We start from the raw sequence: 20752 nt of genomic DNA, 5'->3' as shown, positions 1-20752 counted from the left end.
GCTCTCGGAGGCAGAGGCAGGGGGATCTCTATGAGTTGGAGGCCAGCTTGATCTACATAGTGAGCGCCAGGATAGGCACCAAAGCTACACAAAGAAACACTGTCTTGAAACAACAACAACAAAAAGAAAATGAAGATAAAGAAATGACAATTTCCCCTAGGAATCTCTTGCTGTGAGAGGAAATAGCTGAAGCCCTGGAGGTAGCCTGTGTCCTGGAGAAAGACTTGGGGCTGGTCAGAGCCCTCATAGGAGAGACCTGGAGCTGAGACACTGGTGTGCATGGGACCATGCCTTGACATATATATATCCCCCTTTTCTATTAAACTCTCCCCTCAGGTCAGGACCCTGAAGAAGCCCTCTAGAAGAGCCACTGGGTCTTTGTCCCTGTGACCACATTGAATGAGTCTTTTTTTCTGCCTCACTTTTAATTTGGCCCCTTAAATTGTCTTATTGAGGATAAATGGCTGAACTTGGCTCATTGGGGCACAGGCTGTGACCCCTGAGTCCAGTAACAACTTGTGAGAAAATGTGAGGTTTCTGTTTTGTTTTTCCTATTAAAGACAGCTAGCCCACTGAGGGCTCCTATCCATCCATCTCTCCTGTCTTGAGAAAGTCTTGTGTATTTGTCTGTTTGCCCAAGCCCTGGATGCCAGGCATTCCTGAGACTTGACTCTATCCCACCCTTCCCCTTTGCTCCAATTTGGAGTTATCCAATTGTGTCAGTTTATTAGGTCAAGCTCCCACCCAGGGGGTGACACACAGCAACCACCCTGTGATAGAATAAACACAAAGTGAACTTCGCCCACCACTGTGTGCTAGCATCTCTTGGTTTGGGTTGTTAAGGACTTTTTCAAAAGTACAACGCCTTGCCAAGTTACTTTGACTTTGTTCCTGTGTCTTTGTCGATACTAGGAATACAGAAATGAATATTCTGTTCCAACATATCCCCACCTGTGACTCTATAATAAACTCTTTAAAAGTCTCCCAGTGTCATCTGGGAGCTTCATTCTTCCAATACACAAGACAAGAATGCAAAAGTCACTGGCTCAGGGTGGCCTTGGGTGGCCATCAAATTTCCAGGACACTAGCTTCCAAGAAAGACTCCTTTGTCCTAAAGGACATCCCAGCATTTGCATTTCATTTCCTTGTCCCTTTCACCCAACTTATGCACTCACAACCCTTGCCTTTCACTTGTGGAGTCATTAGTATCCACACGCAAACATCGTCTGCTCTGCGTGCCACGTTCTCCGCGAAGCTTTCCCAACTCCTCTAGTAGCTTTGGGGCTTTGGATATAGATCGTGGCACTTTAATCATCTTGACATATTTGTTTTCCCCACTTCTCTGGCAGCTGCCTGAGCAGAGGCCTGTTCTGAGTCATCTTGTTTACTACCGTAAGCTCTGCAGTATTCTAAGGGGCAGATGACAAATGCTCCTGAATGAGAGAGCGTGTTATCAGGGAACACAGAGTCCCCTCTGCAGGACCTTACTCTCAAATCTAAAAACAGACTCAGAAGGAGCCTAGAGGGCAATTTTATTAGAATGTGAGGGAAAAACAACTATGCAAAAAACAACTACGCAGACAAGCTGGGGACCTTGGAAGCTTCTGGAAGAGGGAACCTAGAAAGCCGTTTGTTGAGCTGGAGTCAAAGAAGCAGGCGGGATTAGCAAGGAAATCTGGGAGAGCTTCCTGGGGTGAAGGGCATCAGAGAAAGAGAATACACAGAACGACCAGGCAAGCATTTTAGGATTGTGGCCAGTGTCTGAAACAGAGCCAGAAAGAGGAAAATGAAAAGACTTTGAGTTCAGAGTTAGACCTCAGAGAGTGGGCGGGGTTAGCAGGGAGAGCTTGTGCTCACCCAGGAGGGGCTTCTGAGGGGCACACCTCTTGGGGGGGGGGTAATTTCTCCATTCGCCTTAGTATGTCTTCGAGTGTATTGTGTTTCTTTGAGATTCTGGAACACACAGGCTTTTTTTCCTCTCGTCCAGTCTATTTGGTGTTCTGCTTACTTCTTGTACCTTGTATGTTGTGTCTTGATCTTCCATGCACATTTTGTTGAAAGTATTTTCTGTGTCTTTGACCCTGGTTTCTTCTCCTCCTTCCATTCCTATTATTCTTAGATTTGGTCTGCTCATAGTGTCCCAGATTTCCTGGATGTTTCTTTGACCGAGGCATCCATTCTACCTTGTCTTCAGTGCCTGAGATGCTCTCTTCTGCATCTTGCACTCCATTGGCGAGGCTTGCCTATGAAGTTTCTGTTCGACTTCTTAAATTTCTCATTTCCAATTTTACCTCAGTTTGGGTTTTCTTTAGTGAGTCCATTTCTACTTTCAAGCCTTGCATTTTGTTTTTCATTTTGTTTGATTGTATTCTCATAGATTTCATTAAGAGACGTATTCCTGTCCTTTTTAAGATCATTGTACATTTTTATAGTGGCTTTTTGAACTCCTTGTGCCTCAGCCGTATCACATTGCTGGGGACCTACTGCAGTAGGATGGCTGGGTCCTGGTGGAGACATGCTGTCTTAGGTACTAATGATTCTGGTTTTGGAGTTGATATTATGCATCCAGCATTGGAATGACTGAGGTGATTTAGGGTGCTGCTATCTTTATTGGGTAGAGTTTGGTTCCTTGGTTTCTGTTGCCCTCTCTGGATCTTAGGCAAGAGTTGTGGCAACAGATTACCTGGGAAGGAGTCAGATATGACCACTGGGAGTCCCAAGTAGATTGTGTTTCCAGGTATCCCTGGCTGACACAGAGGAATGGGGATGGTCTGGAAGGGGGCCTGGGAGAGACCACAGAAAGGAGGAAAACTGGGTCCACTGTAAGGTCTGGCAGATTCCCCAGGAACACCAGTAATGAGGAAGGACAGGTCCCTGCAAGTGGTCTGCTACAGAGTTAGGGATGTGACAGGGGAATTTGCAGAGGAGGACAGGAAAGACAGTGTAGATCGCCTGAGTGATTCCCAGGCTGGCATGGCCAGCTAGTTCACAGGTAAAGGATGCCACTAAGTATTGGCAGCTGACATAGCAGAATAGGATTGGGCTAGAAGAGGATGCTGAGAGGGTCCACAGGAAGAAAGAGAGCTGGGTTAGCCATGTAGTTGGGCAGGGTCCCAGGGGACTGGAGTAGTGGAACAGACAGATTTTTGAGGGATGTTTTCCTGTCCAGATAATTAGGCCCAGTTTTGTTAGCTCATGGGAGGGGTAAGGCTGTATCTTTGTACAGTCTTTTGAACAGCTTAGAAAGTCCTGTCACAGGACCAGAGAGAGATACAAGACCACCCAGGGCCAGAGGTATAGGACCATCCAGAGCCAGAGGTACAACCTCCATCCATTCTTGAGACCAAGCTAAACTGTGTATTACAAAGAATTTAAGAAAACTTTAAAAACTTAATCTATGGAATAGCTGTGCTTACGATGAGGAATTAGCTTTCACTTAATGGGCTTCCATGAACCCGCTACCTCCACCTTCCTCTTGATCGTATGCCATTTCAAATCTTTAGGACAGGCAACTCTGCTGTCTCCTCGTGATGGTCAGTCGTGATACTGTGTCCATCCTTTAACCCACAGTTGTGATATTGTGTCCATCCTTTAACCCAGTGTGTTACAGAGACATGGAAAGTAGGACCCGGAGCTGGTTGTAAGGAAGATGTCCATCCTCTATGACTCTAGTCTTCCGAGCTACCTACCAGGTGGATAGTAAGTGAGTGAGTGGCTGAGTCTAAGGCACACGCACAGACTTCTATCAGGCTCATGAAGTCAATTCACCCTGCTCCTTATTCACAGAAAACACCGGGGTTAAACCAAACTTTAGGGCAAGAAAACAAAGCAGACAGAAAGCCTCTAGAAATGGGCTTAGAGGATAGTAGACAGTTAAAAGGATTAACATGTGCAACCTAGGGCTCAGCTGTGGGGGAGGTCTGTTGCTTTTTTTTTTTTTCTCAGAAGGACTTCCTTATGTTTTATTGACTTTTCCACTAATCTTATTATACTTCTTGAACTTATGCCTGTGTAGCAGTATAATTTCCAGATAATTCTTTATGAAAGTTAATTACTACATAAAAATTGTTTTGGCTAGCAGTCATTCATATCTTAACAAGGATTAATCATATTATTTCTTTCTCTGCTCTTGTTCTTGCACAGTGTTGCAGTATAATGCTAGCACTCAGGAGGTGGAGGCAAGAAGATAAAGAGTTCAAGGCCTACCTAAGCATCGCTGGAGGTCAATCTGAGGTACATGAGAGTGTCTTAAAAAAAAAAAAAAAGATACTAAAAAACAGCAGGAAGGGATTGATTTAATGCATGCAAATCTCTGGGGAACCCTTGCTGCCAGGGCTGGAAGGAAATGGTCCTCTCCTCCCTCTTTGCTCTCTTGACCCTACTTTGACATCACACAAATCAGTTGGTTCCATAAACCCTATGTTAGGAGTGTCTAAAATTGTTCTGACTTGCCCAAATCCATCAACAGCATTCATATGGAAATGAACTGGGAATGAGTCTGCATTCTAGAGGATCGATTTCCAAGCAGATTTTTCAAATCCAACTTCTTTGCAAGCTGAGGTCAGCCCCTCCTTCAGCTCCACCAGTTCATACTGACTAATATTAAATATGTGAAAAGTCGTTCAGGGAAGCCAAGGGAGCATCCTTGGAAACAATAGTGATGCAATGATAAAAGATTCAACACAGCCTTGATGATGCCAATTAGAAGACTATCATCCATAAGCATTTGTACAATAATTTAAACTGGTCAAAGTCTGAACGGTGGACCTCGTCCACTATGTCTACAGAAAGGAGCACAAGTTGAAAAGTGAATCCCTGAATTGGGTTTAAAATCTCTCATCCATTGAATAAGTGTTCTATGCCCAAGCAGAAGTTTCATGTCCAGACATTGAAGCCGCCAAAGGATGTTCCCCTTCTCACAGATGAACTGAAAACTTTGCAGACCCCAAATGAAGGCAAATTCCAAGAAAGAGCAGATAAACTTTCTAGCTGAGACCTGCAAAGCTTGACCCAACTCAGTGGGGATTTTTCCCAAGCATTCAAAGTGCTTAGGGAAATATGGGAAATGCAGAGTCCATAAAATAGAACATTAAGAAATAAGTACGTGGTGATTTTTAAATAGAAACTCTAAGTTTCCTAATGCTGATCCTATATGGCAATGGATTCACAGTGAATATTTAGCAAGAGTTGTTCCATGAAGCATTTGTGGAATGGAGGGACACGGGAAGATAAATTCTTTCCAAAGTCAGAGTTACAGAATAGAGGGGGCTGGAGTGATGGCTCAGCAGTTGAGAGCTGCTGGCTGCTCTTCCAAGAGTCCTGAGATCCATTCCAAGAACCCAGGCCAGACAACTCAAACTTTAACTTTAACTCCAGGGCATCCGGCACCTTGTCTGGCCTCCATGGACACCTGTACACATGTGGCATATGCTTACACAGGTATATACATAAATTAAAACATAAATTGTTTTTTTAAAAGTTATAAAAATATGTAATAAAGAGAATAGTTTATTTGAATTGGATGGTTTACTGAGTTGTCCCAAACTGTGAACTTGCAAACACTGAAATATGTTGAAAATATAATGGCTTAATCATTTACTGTCTATTAGGATACTATGGAATCTCCTTTCTTTAGATTGCCAGCTCATTCATAAAGCATCTTGTATTGAACAATTTAATTAGATTGCTTTGGGGGTGCCTAATGCTCTAGCGACATTTGGGTTGTGAGTCTAGCCTTTAATGGATGAGCAATCTCTCCAACCCAACCTAAATACTCTAGTCAAAGCAGAGTGTAATTGAAAGAGCTGCATTCTGAGATGCACTGTATCAGTGTTTCTAGTATCTCATCTCCCTCATCCAACTTTTCACCAAAACAGCCTCCTTTCAGCTTCAAGGGGTGTACCGGCTAGATTTATGACAACTTGACACAAACTGCAGTCATCAAAAAGGAGGGAACCTCAACTGAGAAAGTGCCTCCATAAGATCAGGTTGTGAGCAGGCCTGTAGAACATTTTCTTAATTAGTGATTGATGGGGGAGGGCCCAACCCCTTGTAGGTGGGGCCATCCCCAGGGCTGGTCCTGGGTTCTGTAAGAAAGCAGGTTGAGCAAGCCATGTGGAACAAACTAGTAAACAGCACCCCTCCATGGCCTCCATGAGTCCTGCCATTTGACTTCCTGCCCAGACTTCCTTTGATGATGAACAGGGGCATGGAAGGTAAATCAAATAAATCCTTCCCTCCCCAACTTGGTTTTGACCATGGTGTTTCATCACAGCAATAGAAACTCTAATTGAGGCAAAGGGTGGAAAGCCTATTCTTTGGTCACAAATAGGCTAAATTTTCCAGTTCCTGGTCTTAATTGATAAGGAAACTTAATTTCCATTGTCTTCAGTGTGAGTGCCTAGTGGTTCTGACTTCCAGACAGATGAAGTCATAAGAACTTCATTTCAACCATGTATCCACTGTCAGTCCTTTGTTGACCACACCTTTACCTCTTGGATAGAGTTGTGACCTAAGAGACTTTCCAGGTATGATTAGACCACTGCCTACACCTTAACCACAAGTTACAGACATCCTTAAGCTTTGGGTAATAAGCATGTCCTCTCATGAATCAGCCAGGCCTTTTCAGGCTTCACTTCCATCCTGATAATCTTGGCAGCCATGACTACAGGAGCATGGTAGAGAACCCCACACATGGAGTGTGGGGTGGTGGGGGTGGTTACCAAGTTCTTGGATGGCAATCCTCATGTAACTTCTTCCTTGGAGATAATTTTATTTAGCCTTACATTTGCAATTCTTGGGTGAATATTTCAATAAAAATACTATTGGTGCATATAAATTAAGTGTTTTAGATCCAATCTAAATAATGACCGACTGTAAGGTATGTCTAAGTGGTAAGAACAGGCTGTAATTCTTTCCCCATTAGTATCCTCTACTGTGGTCTGCCCTCACAGAAATGATCACAAGACAAGCAGCATTTTCAGTCCCATATATCAGTTATAAACAACTGTGGAGACAGCAGCTGAATGTACTGTCATTACTAATTAGACTTCTCCCTTGCTTCACTTAAAATAATGCCAAACCCAGATGAGGATTATGACAGGAAATTCAGATAGTCCTCTCAGTTTTGGATGATGACAGTTAAATGTCACCCCCATACATCTATTTCTCAAGAGTTATTCAAGTTAAGAGCCTACTGATGGGAGATCAACTACAATTAAAATTTTATCTACTCTAAGAATCCCTACTCAATAGCCATGGCTTCAACAATGCAGTTGGTGTGTCTATATGTGTGATACATGAATGTGTGTGCACGTGTCCACTGGTGAGCTTGCTATTCAGGTATGTGCGTGTGGACTAGAGGGTGACACTGGGATGTTAGTTTTTGAGAGAGGATTTCTCAGTAAACCCAGAAGTCACCACTTTAACACAGCTGACTGGATATCACCCCCTCCCAGATCTGTCTGTCTCCTCTCTCCAGTGTTGAGCTTCAAGCATGTGCCCACAGGCTCAGTTTTCACATGGGTTCTGGGGATCCAATCTCAGGTCCTCGTGCTTGGACAGCACTTTACCCACAGAGCCATTTCATAAACCCCATAATTCAGTCTTGATAAATGTCCCTAAGCTCCTCCTCTTCACCCATTATCCCAAACCCTTGCCAATTATTGTATTGTCTCTTTATTTCAAAGAGTTTATAAAAATTGGGATGAAAGATATGTGATTAAGACTAGTGAACACACTTCAAAAATCTCCTGTTGCCATGCTGGTACTAGCGGGAAATAGTCTTACCATTTTAAGTATGAAGAGCCATTTGAGAGTGAGTTCTATGGGGCAGGAGGAAAGGAACAGGAAGACTGACTTGAAAGAAAGCCTGTATGTGCATTCACCCATCCCCCTCCACTCCCAGACTCCCCACTATAGCACCATGCTTCACCAGGTCAGGGTTATACAAGGAGATGGATGAGTCCATGATGACAGCCAAAGAACATGGATCCTATTATAGGCACCTGAGCTGGCATATGTGACTTAATGTTGATAATCGTGACTAATGAGCAAAGTCTAGTGAGCAGCCACACTGTTCACCAATGCAGTTTCACGTGGCCTTTACCAGGCATCAGAGGTGGAAGCCAGAGAAACTGTTGAGGCCAGATGAAGAATTGCTTATGAAATTCTGTGTGTCTCTCCTACATTCAGGACTGGGGTGAGCCACCTAGCATGGTGCTATCTCCTGGCACACTCTCCCATCTGCTCACAGGTTTCCCAAACTTATCTATTTTGTGAAGACTAGGCTAACCTCTTCTGTGACAGCACTAGAACTAACTACTGACTAGAACAGGTAGTTCCACCTAAGACCACAGAGAAAGGAGAGTGCAGAGTGGGTCAGGGGGTAGGAAATGACTGAGTTATGGAAACAAGAGAGATGGCTACAACCAGAATATAATTTACATTTTGGATGGGTGCTCTTGTTCTGTAGTCCACGCTAGTCTCAAAGCTATGTAGCTCAGATGGGCTCAGCCTTCCTCCCTAGTTCTGAGATGACAGATATGGTTTACTTCTCATAGATTCAGGAGTTGGGATTTTCACCTAATGTGTGACTCGTTTTCTTCATTTGGAAAGTGATGACAATGCTGTTTATGAGGGATGATGCTAAAGTAGCAAATATGTCTACTCTGACTTATAATGCCCCCAGCAACAGAAAGTCAGATGTTTGAGGTCCTAGCAGGTCTGTCCAACCTGTGGCTTGTGGTCTCATGAGGATAGCTATGAATGTTGTCAAATACAAAATTGTAAGATAACTTAAAGCATGAGGTTATTTTAAGAACTCAATCATGTTGTTCTCAAGAATGAACTTTGTTATGTAGGGCTGTGAAGTCAAAGGTTAGACAAGCCTATTTCAGGACTTTTGTTGGTGTTCTTAAATTTATACTGTGGTGTAAATAATTACTTTCATTGCAAGCAAATTGTAACACAGAGACTGGGGGTGCTGTACACATTACTTGAAACAAAGCACAAACGGGGGCTAGCCTTGAAAGCAAGGAGCTGAAAGACACTGATAAAAATATGCATTGACTGGACAATTTTGCCAGCCTTGATAATTCTTCTTAAATTGTATATAATTTTTAAACATAGTTACTACACCATTGACTGTAGTTAAAACAATAATACGTAGTTCATTCTACCTACTATTATTTGCCACTTTGCTCCTTTCAGCACTGGGCTACCTACACATCTTAATAAACAGCCTGTGATGAGAGGCAAAAGAGGTGGGATAAAAGCTAAAACACTCTGCTACTCAAAAATTAAAATGAGATGGTTGCTGTTGGTGACTTTGGCTTCCTGTGATAACTTCATTTGCAATTAATGAGTAACCAGATGTCACATATCAACTTGAAATTAAAATACGTTTCCAGTGTTCATGCACAGTCCAAAAAGGAGTCAAACAGGAGCTCTAAGAGCAAGACATGCATTAATGCACTGCTTTGCCTTCTGATAGTTCATTCCTCTTCTGAATGTGATTAAAACTCCTGTCTTGGTTTGTGAAGTAGAAAGAGCATGTCTGTCTAGAAGGACTGTGTCAGTAAGGTGGCAGGCGACACACAGTGCACCAGCTGCTCAGGACATTTCATCGCCACACCACGGCCATCACCTTCTCTGCTCACTCTCCCACTGTGGTTTCTCCCTTTCTCACCCTTGCATTCACCAAGTGATCTCTGCTTTTATTAGCCACCAACAAAGTTCTCAAATCCATCTCTCTCAGCATCAGCTCCACACCTCCTGAACCATAATCACAAGCTTACAGGATTTCCCTGTCTCCAAGAGGCAGTGAAAGCTCCCTTCCTCTTCCAGATAGCCCAGCCCATTGGGGGAGCACAACAGAAGGAAGAGAGAAGAATAATTTCCCACGAATCAGAAGAAACCAGTAAGTTGGGTTGATAGAAATAACTGAAACTGCCTAGTTTTTTAATTTTTAATTTCATTTAATTATAAATTATACATTTTTTAAATTTAATTATACCACAGTATACATGTGGAAGCCAGAGATAACTTGTAGGGATCCGTTCTCTCCTCCCACCATGTGGACCCCAAGGACAGAAATCAGCTCATTAGGCTTTGTGGGAAATGTCATTCCCCATTGAAGCAAAAGTCATTGCCCACTGAACCACTTCATCAGCCCCACTTCCTAAGTTTTTCTTTTTTGTGTGTGAGACTTGTCTTTAATGACTGAGCCATCTCTCTGGCCCCAACTTCCTAATTTTTACAAACAAATATTTTTGACTAGGGTCCCAATGCCCTAGTTTCTTTGCAGGAAGCAGTTCCAGCTGAATGTAATAGCTATTTGGGATCATTTGTTTATGTTTTTCTCCCCAATTAATTTTGATGCTTATCTCCTATACACTGAGTGAAACTTACAAGTCAAATTAAAAGAGTGCAAGTGGATTGTCATGTCCAACCCTTCTCTTCCAGTAGTGTGGACAAGGAGCTTATCTACATGGAGAGCCTGCCAAACATTTACATTTACTTCTGGAGCACTGGGTACTCATTGGATGCTAAGGAAGCATCCTTTGACCTTCCTGTCCTTTGAACGACAAATAAAGGAAGACATAGCTGCCTTGAGATGATTACAGTGTCAAGGAGGGAAATGACAAGTTAATCTTGTCAGCTACATAATAGCACAAAGCAGCACGCAAATGGTGTCCAATGAAACTGACTTAATACACAGTGACTTGCTTGACCCTGCACTTCTGCAGCATCTGATCCAATACTTCTTAATCAGATGCCATTGTGCCCTTAAAGGACACAATATATGGACACATTTCATTTGTAAAACAGGTCAAACAGTGGGAGGAAGGCTACCAGAGTCTGGTACCACTGAGAGTGCTAATTATAATTACAATACAAGGGATGGACCCCAATACACAGCTATTGAGACCAGAAGTCAACAGTGCTGCAAATGACTAGTCCTGGTCCATGCCTCCCCTCCTCACCGTTTCCCTCCCCTCCTCTCCCATCCCCTGCTCTCTTCTTTCCTTTTGTTTCATTTTCTTTATTCTTCATTACTTCTTTTCTTTAACTTTGATAATTTTTTTGTTTTTTAACTTTAAAGCAATAAGTTAACTATACACTGCATTTTTATACCCATAGATTTCGCACACACACACACACACACACAAACACAATTCTGTTGAGTGACCATTCAAAAGACCAAGCTGGTGTTGGGTTCAAGTTGGCTCAGTACTGGGAATTCCCTAACATCTGATCATGAGACCATTCTAGAAAAATAGTCTCTCTAAGCATTTTCCAGGACTCAAGGACTTCAGTCAGTCAAAGAGTTCAAGACAACTGAGGCCTATTGAAATGGCCTACAAATCTCCACTAGAGGGCAGAAGCCACCAGATCTGAAAGTCAAAGTCTGCCCTCTGGTGGCATTATGTCCATAGACACTAGGTGGACTTGAGGGCCACTGAGTAGTAGTACATTGTGAACCCTTTAGGGTCCAAACTGAATTGGCAATATTTGCATATAAATTCAACTTTCCATTCACTCCAAGTTCTTCTCTGTGGAACAGCACATTAAATAGAAATGCACTGAAGCACTGAAGAAAATTAAGCCAACTAGAAAAGTCAGGGAGACAGGATATACACAGTTAGGGGCAAATGACATACTATATGGGGACTGCCACTCGGCTTGATTTCCTGTTACTAAGTTGCTTTTTTAGCCCATCAGGACATAATGTAATTGTTTTCACAGCTAATGAATATTTCTGAGAAAGAACTTTCTAAATAGCAGTTATCAATAGACTTCTGTAAACAAAATTGTGAGAGCACAATTTTAATAGTTCATTGCCCTCAGACATTTCCTTCAAGTTCTTGTAGACTAGCCTAAGAAGAAAAGCACCAGGAAGTTTGAAAGACCAGCTAAACCAGAGGAAGCTTTACCCTCACCCCACCCTATTAAGATCTCTGTTTTCTCACTGTGGAGACACCAAGGAACTGCCCATCACAGATGCCTCTTCTGTATACTGAAGTGGAATGGGTAACATTTTAGTGAACATCAAGGTCAGAATTTGCAATTCCTGGGAGATAAACACGATCACTTGCAAAATATTTTCATTAAATATCAAAACAGCCTCTCTTGAACAAAGACTAAAACAGAAATGGGGGAAAGCCCATTAAGTACAGAGATGAACAGAAAATCAGAGAGATGTTTGCAAAATTAGGAATAATGAGGTAGGGTTTCAGCTGCAGCAGCATCTTAATACATAAAACCCGAATTACTGAGTAAACGAGGAATATAACTGTGTGTGTGTGTGTGTGTGTGTGTGTGTGTGTGTGTGTGTGTGTGTAGTGGAGATAGACTAGATCAAAATAAAAACAAGTTTCATACAACTGGAGTGGAAAGCCCATCTATAGAGTAAGGTCTGTGTCCAACACACATAGAAATATTGAATTAGTTGATGGGTAGAGTCTATTTACTGGAAACAAACCAACCCAAAAGTTTTGGGCAGGGTTACAATCCCCACTACATCTCCAAGTAATCATGCAATTGGGTAGTTTATTTATCATCTTTGTGCTTCCATAGACTTATGTTTAAAATGAAATTAAAATCAACCATATACTCTTAACATTAAGGTTAAATCAAATGAAGGGGAGAATAGTTGTAATATTACATACTCAGCAAATGCTATTTTTTAAAGATTTGATTATTCTATTTTATGCTTCTGTGTATTGTTGCTGGAGATTTCTTCTTGTCCCATCAGGACCCACCACCCTTGAGCCCCAAATAAGCACACAGATGCTATATTAATTATAAAATTGTTGACCGATGACTAGGACTTCTTATTGGCTAGCTCTGTCTTAATTGTTAACCAATTTCTATTAATCTATGTATTTCCACGTGGTCTTAGCTTACCAGAGAAGGGTCCAGACCTGTTACTCCTTTTGGGCAGCTACATCCATCTCTGCAGTCTTTCTCCTCCTACCTTTCCCAGAATTTCCCTTCTCTCCTAGTCACACCTATCTTCCTCCCTCCATTGGCCAAACAGTGTTTTATTCATCAACCAATAAGAGAAACATATATACAGAAGGACATCCCCAATCAATGTGTTCTGCCTGTAAGTGTGTGTGTGTACCATTTGAATGTCTGCTGCCTGCAATTGGTAGAAGAGGGCATTGGAGCCTTAGAGCTGGAGTTAGACAATTGTGAGTCACTTTGTTGGTGCTGGAAACCAAAAATGAGTCCTCTACAAGATTAACAAGTGCTTTGTAACCACTGAGCCATTTCTCCAGCTACCATCAAATGCTATCTATTATTACTATCATTAGATAATTACATATATAATCATTATAATGATATACTATTATATCCTTATTCCCAATATATTCTGATTCCTTATACCTATACTAAATTATTCAATAAAATTTTACATTTCATCACATTCTTAATTAAGCCTAGAAATTGAAATGGTACTAGAAGCTCTTTTAATCTAATATTATGAGATTATATAATGTTACTAACTCAATAAAGCCACATTAAAGACTCAATTACAAAAATAAAATAACAATGAACATTTGAAGTGCAGGTGATTACAAGATTAAATTGAGGAAACTAAACCGCCTCACTAAGCAGCATATACACCTTTGACTGGCAAATTATACCTGAACTAATCAAATGACAAAGACACCCTTAAAGGTCTGCACAAGTTCAAGCTGGAGCAGGTCCCAGTCTGAGATAGGAAAGAAGACAGCGGATCTGACCCCTAAGCAAGAAGTCTTCTGCAGTTTGTACCCTCTTCCAAAGGAGGTAACAGTTCCCACCAATGGAGTCTCACAGGCTATGTTACCACAGTTCAGTGCAGGCCTCCATGCCCAGGTGTAGCTGCCCAACACAAAACGAGCTCAATGGTGGTTTTGTAGACTTTTTGTCTCATATTGCTTTGGGCTTTTTTGTTGTTTGTTTTGTTTTACTTTATGTATTTGAGAGAGAAAGAAAGGGCATGGAATTGAGTGGTCAGGGAGGTGAGGAGAAATTTTGAGGAAATGGGGGAGTGTGAACAGAATATGCCATATAAAAATATGTTCTTAAAAAAGTCTTAAAAATACAGCATTCAGAGTCCAAACTTTACTTACAGCTCCTCATGTGAATTCTCTGTTGGGTTATCTGGCTTAACATTTGTACTTGTTTTCCTTTAACATGATTTCATGTTTTCACCTTTTAACAATTGCACAATACTCTACCGGTTGTGATAGTAACCTTTTCAGTATTACTTTATTACTGTATAAAATAGTGGAAAGACAAATAACTATGAATCTTTTATTTTGCTCATCACAGGGCAGACAGAGTTGTGAAGCTCATTAGAACTTCGTAAGAATGTAGCATTACTAATAATTTTGGACACCTTGAATATGAAGAGGTTTCAATTTTCAGAAAGCCAGCCTATTCCAACAGCCCCAGTTGTACCCAGAAGGCAACATTCAACTTTCAATCCACTCTAGGTAAATAGTCTGGCTTCATGTTGTAAGCAAACCAAAGACGTTCTGTTTACATAGTCCATCTCTCCAACTGTTGATCAAGGCTTGGAGAGCACCTTTGTTTGGATGTGGTTTTAAAAGTCAGAATTTCCTGCCAAAGCAGAAAGTCAAACTTATTGCTTTTTTCAGAGAAATACATACATAATACATATATACATACATACATGCCCTTTCTCTCTGTAAATAAACCTAATATTATTGTCATTATCAGAGGTAGTTTGATGTTACCTAGCAAAAAGTATATTTTAAGCCTTTTGTGTATTGGAACCCTTCTTCACAGTCTTTCATTTCCCTTGAAACAATTTAAATCAGAAATTACTGCCTTTTTGTTTCTGGAATGATCCCCAGAAATTGTGAGCGCCATGCTTCCGGTCCTCACATACTTCAGGGCCAGGGAGCAGCAAGCAAGGGTGAGCAGATGGGAAACGAAGGCCCACTTCTGTCTTGGAGAAAGACAGGGGATTTGCTTTCCAGCCAACTGTGGCAATAGGGAATGGGACAGGGATTTTTAAAGATAAGCTGGAAATTTCAAATTTTATGGGAGGTGTCTTATGTGGAAATATTTTCACTGGAGCAAACGAAAAAGCAACACTGTGGACCTGGCCAGAGCTCTGTTACAGAACAGACCTGGTCCCACAGCTGCCAACTGACTATGCCAACCACCTAATTTTACAACTGAGAAAACAGTCTTGAAGCCCTGGCAGGATGTTACAGACACCAATCCAATGTTTCTACATGACGTTAAATACTTGAAGCAAAATACCTATGGTTGCTAGACAGCCCTCTTGTTTCTGCATTCAACAAAAATCTGCAGCCCAGAAAATGGAGGCTGCTGGAAACACACAGAAGTATGGGGTGATGGACGACTGCCCTCTCAGACAGCCAGGCTGCCCTGTCTGCATGTGTCTGACACAAGCCTGACTTAGCCCGAGAACCACCCCAGATGACAGCCTGTGTGCCCTACTCTGCTGTCATTTCTCTTACTGTTCCACACAGAAACTTACCTTCCTCCTTTCATTTTCTACACTATAAAAGACACTGTTGTATGTATTTTCAGTGATGTGCCACCTTCATGTGTGTGAATACAAAACAGAATCTACAGTACTTGGATATTTGGCCAGACTTATGCCACATTGATTTATTGCCCCCTATTATATAACTGATGAAAAGATTACATTTGAAATGTCTTACTGAGTGCCAGAAATATTTGGTTTTGGGAGTGTTTTGTTTGTTTGTCTTTGTCAAGTATCTCTAAGGTATACTTCCCAAACAGGAAATTACCTAAATATTCATGTGACAAGGATACACACGGCTTCAATACCAGTTTATTTCCTAAATTCATTCTACTGACTACGTAGATTTGAATGAAGAGTTCCCCGAGGTAAGGACGGATTGGATGAGCAATCAACACTGCTTGTCAATCTAGCTTGCATAAAACTTCCTTAACACATTGGTTGGATTTTTTTTTCTGCTTGATTAAAAAAATATAGCTTAACTCAGGAGCAATTTTTAAATTCCATTAAAGAACAACATGTACATTTTTGTTAGCTTCTTGGAAGCTGAAAGAAGGCAGCTGATGGTTTTATGCATGGTATCTTCGATGGGAATAACTGGACTCTGAAAAAGTGCTGACTTCTAGGTAAATTGTATTTATATAAAGAGCAGGTGTTTTATTCTCTACCCAAACAGAGTTTTCATAAAAAAAAAATAGACAACCTAGCTGAAAAATGGTAATCTGGGACTGTGAACTTTCTTGCAGCTGACTCAGAAGGTGCCATGTTGAAATTGTTGGTGGGCCGGGCAGTGGTAGTGTACACTTCTAATCCTAGCACTAGGGAGGCAGGCAGATCTCTGTGAGTTCCAGACCAGCCTGGACTTCAGAGCAAGTTCCAGGACAGGAAGGCTGTTACATAGAGAAACCACGTCTTGGAAAAAAAAATTGTCGATGGCTGCTTTGCTGAGGAGTGTCAATCTGGTGTGAAGGAGTGTCAACCATTTGGAAGGCAGTAGAAGTTGCTCTGTGAGCCCAGACCAGGCAAGATGGTCCTTGTGAGCTAGAGCTGAATATCATGGCTAACCCTCTCCTGAAAAGAAAGCTTTGTCTAAGAGTTTTCGTTGTAAATAAACATGTGTTAGGCTGCAGGGTTCAAACAGCATCTAGGACAGAGTACTCTAGACTATGGCCAGGATCGTGATCAAAGCACTGAAAGTTTCACTTGGCATTTTCACCTCAGACATGGCATTTTGTCATCTCCAGAAGTACAATGTCAATCATTTACATCTCCCAAGTCTCTGCTTAAAATGCTCAGGCTTTCATCTAGGTTCTCGAATGCAATCCAGTTACAACAATAGCCATTTAAAAATCTTGTGCAGTAATTCCATTAACCGCCCCCCGCCCCCCCGCCCCGCCTGTTCATTGATGGAGTTGTTTTCCTTTTATGTTGACTCCAGTTTCCTGCTTCTTTGCTTGCCTGGAAGTTTTCTGATTAGTGTTAAACAGTGAAATGGCATCGTTGGGAATCGAGTATTCTTCTACAAGAAAGTAGTAACACCCTGGAATTGTTCTAGGAGCCATTTGTGATACAGGCAGTTTAATTCTTTGGGGCCTAGCTTTTACATTCTGTCAGTTGTAATTAGCACAGGGATAAGTATAGGAGTGGCTTTCTATGGATAACAGCTGCTGTTCACACCAGCCACAAAAGGACATCTCACCATTCATGGGCATCTGGTGACACACTGGGTCTTATTTCTTCAAGTCATTTTAGCCACTTACTCATTCACATGCAAGGAAACACAAAATGGCCCTTTGCAGATCTCAAGGCCTGTTCCCTGTACACTGTCCCTCTCTGAGACTCTCTTGTGGACTCAAGCCTCTTTGGCTTTTCTTAGCTCAAGATCTTTAATTTAGAAAGACTTTGCCTGGATTTACCTTCCCAGGCCAGGACGGTCCATCCTTAAAATACAGACAGACACACAGCAAACTTGGGCAATCTTTGGGGGGGGGTCTCTTTATTTGCTTCCCAGGGATCTCTCAGGATTATGGTTCTCTGTCACATAAGGTCTTGAAAACCACAGTTTTACCAGTGTGTCCAGGTGTTACCTTGTTTCTGGTGTGGCTGTAACTCTGGTTCCTGTGGCTCCACTTTGTCTGAAAGGAGATGTCAAAGAGCAAATCCTAACCCTGTTATTTGGTCTGGAAAGAACCTCTGAGCCTTCCTTGTACTCATTTCCAACATTTGCAGTAGGGTAATACAGCAATGATTCACCAATGTCACGTCTATATGGGAAATATTTCATAATCTATATAGTTATGCAAATGAATAACTGTTCATAGTGAATTCTTTCAAAAAGAACTATGGAACTGCAAGGTGATTCATCTGGTGCAGAGATTACTATTTGTAGTGGCTTCAGTGAGGAATCCCGCCCCCCCCATAGTCTCAGATATTTGAACACTCAGTCCCCAGTTGGTGGCAGAGAGTGCTGGAGGAAGTTCATCACTGGGGGTAGTCTATGAGACTAAAAACCCTCCCTACTTCAGTATGCTGTCTCTATTTTATACTTGCATTTGAATGTATAAGCCCTAGGCTTCCTGTCCCTAAAGCCATGCCTGATGATTGCTGCCATGCCTGGTTACCATGACGGATTCTTAACTCTAAAACCATAAGCCAAAATAAACTCTTCCTAACATTGCCATTGGTCACAGTGTTTTATCACAGTAACAGAAAAGTAACCAATACATCACACAAGAGCATGCATTTAGACCCCAAGCACTGGGAAGATGGAGACAGGAGTTCACTGGCTATCCAGTCTGGCCAAGTTGCTGATCTCCAGTGGTCTCAGTGGAAGACCCTGTCTCAAAAACTCAGGTGGAGAGCTACTAAAAGGGATTTCTTACCTCCACCTGCACACACACACATAACAATGTCAAAATCAGGGTCACATTAGTCTTTTCTCCTGTCCAAGCAGAGCCCATTGCTTTGGTTTTTTGCCTTCTTGTTCTTACCATGACACCTGCTGCTACAGGGCTTACAGGCCAGTCAACAACTTGCCTCCACCCAGAACCCATAGGAGATTAAATTTATGTGAAATATCTCAGAGAGGGTACAGCAACACAAGATATGGTTCAAACAACAGAGTCTATGTAGTTTTGCAACAATAAAAATTATTTCCTCATTTATACCTCAATTTAAGCAGATAATCATTTTTCAATAATCTACCAAGTGGAAATATGCATAGAACTATTAACTGAGGACCTGTGTATGGTTGTAGCACCCATTAAAGGTAGCTAGTAACTTCAACTCTAGGGTATCTGTTACCCTCTTCCTGGCTTCCAGGAACACATGCACTCGTGTGTGTGTACATATAAATATAATTTCAAATAAAATATTTTTAAAGTACCCTCCACATATCACCAGACAAATTTTGCCTAGTGTTTTATATAGTCTCTAAACTAGAATTCAAGAATAATTTTAGCAATTTTTACACATCCCAAATGACTCTACAGCAAAAAGAAACTGATTCATAGAGCAGTAATTTATCCTACCAAATACATGAAAGTAGTTAAGTGTTTCTTGGTTTTGTTTTGCATTTGGGCCTGTGGTTGGTGGCATATAAGGTAATAAATTTCATCACTGAAATGTGACATAATATCTGTTTTACACTACCCCAAACACTCCTTCTAGAGACTCTCACTCTATCATTCAAATAATGTTAGTGTATACTCGGACATAGTATCAGTAGAAACTGTAATTAGATATTAACACAATGTTCACTTATATGAAAAAACATGCTGCCAACAGTAGCAGTTAAAAATATCAGCAAGAGCTTTGGTGCTATATATTTGGTGGTTTGTAGCTTGGAAGAGAAGTGGTTAGAATATGTGGTGGTTTGTATATATAATTGGCTCCCATAAGCTCATAGGGAGTGGCACTGTTGGGAGGCACTTGTTGGAGAAAGTGCGTCACTGTGGAGGTGGACTTTGAGGTCTCACATGCTCAAGCTATGCCCAATGATACAGTTCACTCTCTGATGCCTATGGATCAAGATGTAGAACTCTCAGCTTCTTCTCCAGCACCATGTCTACCTGCATGGCGGCATATCCTGCCATGATGACAATGGGCTCAGAACTGAAACTGTAAGCCACCCCAATTAAATGTTTTCCTTTATAAGAGTTGCCATGGTCAGGGTGCCTTTTCACAGCAATAGAAACCTTAAGTAAGACACAAGCTATTGGAGTAAATCCCAGATTTGGGTACTGGCTCTGACACTATTTAACAATATGTAGAATGGGCTCAGCTGCTGTCAAAAAAAAAAAAAAAAAAAAAAGTAGACACAATAAGAGAAGCCAGACTACACATTTTAAAACTGTTGTTAGATTTAAGAAAAATAAAGGGAAGCTATGGGCACATTGCCTTGTAATCAGAGAGTGTCCACTTAGTAATGTTCACTGTTACTTTCTGACTTTTCCTGTTTTCATTTATAGGGTGGTACTATAATATACTGCCAATGACATGGCGACTTTAAAGTATGGTGAAAGATAGACAAGACCACTCCTCGGTACCAGCTGCTCAGACAACTATTATTTATTATTCTACCATCTTCACCTTGAAAACTGGGTCACAAGTTGAGAGAATTTTAAAGATGAATCATTCCTGGACTGATAATGTTTTAATCTTTAGTTTTTAAATTCTGCTAAATATCACTTTTTTTTCTGAATTAGATAATGACTTACATTTGTGGCCCTACCAGACAAAATAATGGATAGAATTTAAGAATCAGAGATGGTTTATTGGTTAAGAGCACTGGCTGCTCATCCGGAGGACCCAGGTTAAACCCCCAGTTCAATCCACATGGCAGTTCACAACAAGACTTCAGGGGATCTGACTCCCTCATACAGACATACATGCAGCTAAAACACCAATGCACATTAAACAAAAATAAATCATTTTTTAAAAAAAAAAAAAGAAGTAAGAATCAATTAGACACAAACCATTTTGGGGACAGCTGGCAGAGTAAAGAGTAAGGTTAAAAAAAAAAACTGTTCAAATTCAATGAACTGAAAGAACTATTAGCATTCTTAGGCCCTATTTTAACCCTTTCGCTATTCCATAGGTTATCACTAAGAACTGTAATTCTCTCAAATGCTGTTGTTTTTGTTTTCTGGCTTTTTTTGCAGGGGTGGGGGGTGGGGGGTGGGGGGGTGGGGAGGTGGTGGGGTGGGTTCC

The 20752-nt window shown here is 41.4% G+C and overlaps 1 long non-coding RNA gene across 2 annotated transcripts in view; it reads left to right on the top strand.

Annotated features, from left to right (window-relative positions):
• The first annotated feature begins 4146 nt into the window (after nucleotides 1-4146).
• LOC103161206 overlaps nucleotides 4147-20752 on the top strand; it is a 29908-nt gene continuing 13302 nt past the window's right edge. Inside the window, exons 1-2 of one of the 2 annotated variants that reach the window (XR_003484108.2) lie at nucleotides 4147-4233; nucleotides 14329-14492. This is a non-coding gene — a long non-coding RNA (uncharacterized LOC103161206). The remainder of the gene's footprint in view (nucleotides 4234-14328; nucleotides 14493-20752) is intronic. The other variant, XR_003484107.2, reaches the window with a different exon arrangement.

The sequence above is a fragment of the Cricetulus griseus genome, chromosome 3 (genome assembly GCF_003668045.3).
Source record: "Cricetulus griseus strain 17A/GY chromosome 3, alternate assembly CriGri-PICRH-1.0, whole genome shotgun sequence".
Classification (NCBI taxonomy): domain Eukaryota; kingdom Metazoa; phylum Chordata; class Mammalia; order Rodentia; family Cricetidae; genus Cricetulus; species Cricetulus griseus.
This window is presented reverse-complemented; position numbering and strand designations above follow the sequence as displayed.